Here is a 5,999-nt window from a genome sequence, read left to right on the forward strand (position 1 = left end):
GAGAGAGAGAGAGAGAGAGAGAGAAAGAGAGATTTCCTCGCTAACATTGTCCAACATCCCGTACGGACAGACCACCATTCACTGGCTTTGAGCTCCCTTACAATGAAGCTTCACAATCCTTCTACATTCCACAGCGGGCGGGAGGCAACCGGGTCGGTCATACCTAATTTGACTCGCACGAGCCGTAACCGCTCACCCCTAGACGCCGGACGGTACTCGTAAGGAATCAAGCAACTAAAAAAAATTAAAAACTGAGCAGAAGTTGTGTTACTCAGATATAATACTCTGAGAGGAAACTGAAAGGTAATTTAATTAATAGATAACGCTGTTGATTATTGGTTTCTAAAAAAAAAAGAAGTTAAGTAAGAGTGTTACGGCGCTCACAACAGTAAAAGGTCATATGAACGTGCGAAACACAAGTTGGTTGTATTCACGGCAGTTCTTAACTCGGCTTTATTTTGGTCAATGATCAGATTAAAATGTAAAAAATTCATGGTAAAAATCTCAAACTGAAAATGAAAATTCACATAGTATTTAAATAACAATATATTGCGCGTTTTTATTTTTATATTTTTTTTTCGGTCTAATGCCAAAGGCTTTTGATAAAATCGAGAATTCTGTTGGGATCAACGATGGAGAGCAGATCCTTTAATTTTGCACTTGATTATTAATTTACTTCCGTAACATCAGCAGCACGACATTAATGTTTTAAGAAAACAGGTCCATAATAATATGATCATATTACAGAGAATTACAAATATGAACCCCCCAAAAAGCTAGTACGGTTACTGAATGAATTATCAGCTCGCACACCTTTTATTTCATCCAACCATCTCTATGGACACAAAGAGACAGCTTATGTAAGCTATACTAGACCTATACATTACAACCCTCTTTTTTTGCCTTGTTTCGTCTTTTCGTCGCGTGTCCCGATTTTGGTGCCGATATTTGTAAGTTACGTGAAAATGTGCCAACATGGTGGTACACGTTGTCATGCTTCAAGAAAAACAAAATACAAAAGAGAGGATGTGATGATGATGATGATGATGATGATGATGATGATGATGATGATGATGATGATGACGACGACGACGATGCATCCTCTTTTTTCTCTTATCAAATCTTATGTGATTTTAAACTGTGGTGTCGTGAAATGGAACAAAGCAAAAAATAAAAATTTAGCTTTGCACCCCACCCCCTCCCCGTTGAATAGTATTCACACAAAAAATTGAGGACAGTGGGTTTTTAAGTTAGCTTAATTTTCTTGAAATTGTGAATTTTAAATCCCCAATTGACATACTTTTAAGTATCCAGTTATAAAACAAAGATTATAATTATTATAAAATGGTTATTATCAAGTTGTAAGAGATACATAATTATTTTCAATTAACTTATAAATAGAAATATATAGATCTAACAAAAATATTGTCAAGACAAAAAAACCCAACTAAATTTAAAAAAAAAAAAAATTATTATTATTAACCAGGGTGAGAGGTAGGCCCTTGCTGTCTGGACGTGGCATCTGCTTCTTGGTTGGCTGTCAACTATTGGCCTGGCAGCTTAAAAAACAACAACAACCCATTATCATTGTTATGAAATGATAAGTAAATCACTTCCCTAGAATTACAAAAATCTTTCTGCTCAGTTCCCTACCTAGTTTTGAGAAATGGGACGTCAAACCTATACATTTGGAATTTCGCAACATGGTTCAGCTTTTTTGAATGCATTTCTTTGAATATCTTGATAACGACTCCGAATAGTCGTAAAATTTTGATAGAGCAGATAGAACATTTAATTTTGGTTTCGATCTCATGGTCTTTGCCACTCAAAACGGCTAAAATTGTCAGATAGAACTTTGTATAGCGTCTCTGCATAGTGCATTGCATAAGTGGATATGCGCTATAAAAATGCAATCTATTATTATTATTATTATTATTATTATTATTATTATTATTATTATTATTATTATTATTATTATTAATTGGAGGTTAGCGAAAAAGATACAATTTTATTAGAGGATTGGTGGCGTGTAACTTGACAGCTCACTCTTGACGCCGGGCGGTACCTGTAAGGTGCAAACAGATAGTCCCTGGAGTGGTGATGGCTTCCGTCAGGGCGACTGGGGTCAATGAACTCACCGACCCACTCACTCACAGCAAAACCTTCTTTGTGTCACAGCGCGGTGGAATCCGATGCTCGCCACGTTCTGGGGCATGTGGAGTTATTGGTATCATCTTATAGCTTGATCTTTTGATGAAAAAATAACTATCTATTTTGTATAGAAGTCGAGATATTTGCGATTGAAGAAGGAAAGAGTCACTGTTGTCAGGGGGGACAACTTCCTGGGCCTTTGGAATAGTGTGTCTTCTAAAAACTGCACATGTACAGTTTTTTGTATCTTTGATTACTGTTTTTTCCGTAAAATCCACGCAGGAATGCGTTTTGAATGATCATAAAAGGTGCTGACCAACAGGCACAAAAATGTCGTTTTTTCTATTTCATTATTTTTGCGAGCGCCTGATTTCCCTACGATGCCACTCCTTCGTTCTTGGTAAGCGGATCTTTCAGCTGTTTGGAGTAAGTCATAGGGTGGACATAAAACAGTCAGGCGATAACAGGGCCAAATGAAATTGCGGAAACAGTTATTTAGTTATCCTCAGAAGAGAGATTGTCCAGTCAGCGCGGTTGAGCTGAAGAACATTTTGCTCTCCTTTAGTCACATCTATACGGATATTTCAAGGGCTTGACCTGCAATTCAGAGTCTTTAATCTGGTACTTTTGCTCAATGTTCTAGTCTGTTTCTGACGCAATGTGGCCGTTTCCACTTCTGTTCGCTATGAACTACAATTCTGAACTGAAAATCATCAGGGAACTTATCCAAGGAGACTGTTTGAATTTCAGGGAGGGAAAACAAACTCAAATGAGATAGTGGACAGCCACTAATGACTACAATTATATAGAAACAGACGTACGAGTAGTTGCTTGGACATTCGAATCAACATCAGTCGTTAATCCCTTCAATATCCTGTTCTCGCTGGGACAACACTAAACAACAAACGAGGTAGAAATAGACGAGGGGTGACTTACTGAGGTACATTAAACAGACGGGAGACTGGGAAAGATCATGATACAAGATACAGGCTTTTTTAGGCCATCCGAGCAAAACAAATTATGAGTCGCGAATCTTGGTCGTCTATGTCTTTTTTTAACCCTATCCGTACGTCCTGGGATTATTTTGTAACCCGGGGTTGTATTCTTGACACTTTTTAGAATACTTCGAGTACGAAGATCTCTTTGAAACTTTCAGATAGGGTTAAACCGTGTACAATACTTTCATAGGATGGGCATAAACACATCTAAGCGGTAAGAGGACGGGATGAAATTGCGGCAACATCTATTTCTGGCAAGAGCATCGTCTATTCAGCGCTGTTTTGACAGACTAGAAAGGATTCAAATCTCTTTTGAAATTGGCTTGAGTTTTTACGAGAAAGGATTTCATAATATTATGGATCGTCAATCTCCTGTGACTGGTTTTCACTATTGCTATGACTGTCCTAGTTTGCTTTCATCAATAGATCAGTTGGTGGCGCGCCTTGTTATGGTGCGAATGATCCTCATCCGAATTCGAATTCTGAAAAAGGCTTTTGTTAACCTTTAGCATTTTTTTGTTTTGCTTGTTTTTTAATTCTTTGTTTGTTTGGTTTATTTTGGCTTGTTTTTTTGTAAGCTTTCATGAAGTGATTTGGAGGGGTTATGGCGTTCAAGGCTCTTGGTCTATTGAAACATAGGTAGGCTACTCCAGTGCCTGTTTAAGGATGGGGATGAAAGAAAGCCAAGTCAAACCAATGACAGAGCATAATTATTTTCAGAAAGTTCCGATTGTTTCATGGAGTAGGCTATGTCTCTTGTGTCTGCTGGGACGTTGTATCCCTCTAGGCCGGAGTTAATGGGAGCATGAAGCATTCAACTACTATTACCTTACAAAAGGACACAAAACAGACATACTGAATATATATAAATTTAAGTTTAAAAAGTAAAACAGTAGTATACATAATAAGAAATGTCATTATATGAACCTTTTCCCATTTCTGCATTACATGGCTATCCAGAATTCCGTTACAAAATTCTGTTGCAAAAGTACACAAAACATACCAAATATTATTAAATATAGACATTTACTTTTTTTTAAAGGAAAAGAAGTAGTATACATAAAAGACATATCTGTACCTTTTCCCACTTCTACGGCGCATGGCTATCCAGAATTCCACGGAAACCTTATCTTTATGGCCTGTCAACCTGCATCCCCGTCTGTGAGATTGTTTTCTCTGTAGACACACTCGTCTAACTCTGTGGCGCCGCAGAGTACGAGCGAGGCGAGTGAGTGAAGACGGAAGGTTCGAATCCGAAGTGGGGGATTGTAAATTCTACGCCCCCACCGACATAATTTAGATAATTTTTTGACGGGAGTACTTTTACCGTGTCTGTCAGGTTCAAGCTTAATGAGAGAAGAGGGAAGCAAGGTTTTAGTTTCCAGACGGAATGATTCAATTAAAAAAAGAAAAGAAAAAAGAATAAAGAAAAAGAAAACAGTCTTTTTAATGTCTTTCGACTTCTCATTCTCCTCGTGGAAGAGCCTGACAGCCATATCACAGTCTCGGGTTCAAAAAGCGATTCAAGTCAAAAGCACTGAATTTTATTCTAGAAAAAAAGGGGAAATATAAAAAATACCGTCTCAACTTCAGAAGCATTCTCACGTTCAACTTCTGAGACGTTAAAGACCTTGGCAGCTATATCACAGACCCCGGTGCAAAAGGAAATTCGAGTAACAAGCGTTGGATTTCATCATATTTGGGGAAATAATTTACATAAAAAATAATTATTATGATAAAATGAAATGGAATTTAAAAAAAATTAATCTTTTTGTTGTCTTCAAGTGCCATCTTTGTTTCAGAGGTTGACGTGTAGTAAGCCGCCATTATTAGATTTTTTAAACGGTCTTTAACTATTGCCATGTATTTTGTTATATTATTATTTAGCCACGTCCATGCTTTATGCAGATGGTGCATAGGCCTATTGTGCACTGTCTACCGTTATGTAGATGGTACAAAGGCCTATTGTGCACTGTCTACCGTTATGTAGATGGTACATAGGCCTATTGTGCACTGTCTACCGTTATGTAGATGGTACATAGGCCTATTGTGCACTGTCTACCGTTATGTAGATGGTACAAAGGCCTATTGTGCACTGTCTACCGTTATGTAGATGGTACATAGACCTATTGTGCACTGTCTACCGTTATGTAGATGGTACATAGACCTATTGTGCACTGTCCACCGTTATGTAGATGGTACATAGACCTATTGTGCACTGTCCACCGTTATGTAGATGGTACATAGACCTATTGTGCACTGTCCACCGTTATGTAGATGGTACATAGGCCTATTGTGCACTGGCTACCGTTGGCCTGTGTGCCCTACGTCTTGCCTTCGAGTACTTTCTTCCTCATGGTGTAGCGATGTTTTACATAAACACCGGGTTGTAATTTTGTACTTTCCTTGAGGGGAGAATCAATCTCTCGCATTTGTTTGTCTTCTTTTCCCTCATAATTTTTATTACTATTTTTTCCCAACAAATAATTACACAATATAATGCTCTAGGTATACTCCTTTCAAGTAATTTTAGAATGTGACATCTTTTTAAGGGAAGGTCCTTAAACATTGGGCTAACTTTTAATTATCCATATATGAGGCATTTGCTGCAATAATTGTCTTCAGTGTAATTGGGGGCAATAGATAGAGATTTGAATAGATATACCCAGTTTCCTGAACAAACGAAGAGAATGTTATGTGAAGGTTGTTTTTCTTTCACGCTTTTTTTTTTAACGGATTACTTGAACTGTTTCATTTTGTAAGACTGTCGTACTAAACGTCCTAAGGCTTCCACATTATTTTACTAATAGGGTTCAGATTTCGCATGTCTTTACAGCCATAATCCAACAG

Source organism: Aplysia californica, unplaced genomic scaffold (genome assembly GCF_000002075.1).
Source record: "Aplysia californica isolate F4 #8 unplaced genomic scaffold, AplCal3.0 scaffold00243, whole genome shotgun sequence".
Classification (NCBI taxonomy): Eukaryota; Metazoa; Mollusca; class Gastropoda; order Aplysiida; family Aplysiidae; genus Aplysia; species Aplysia californica.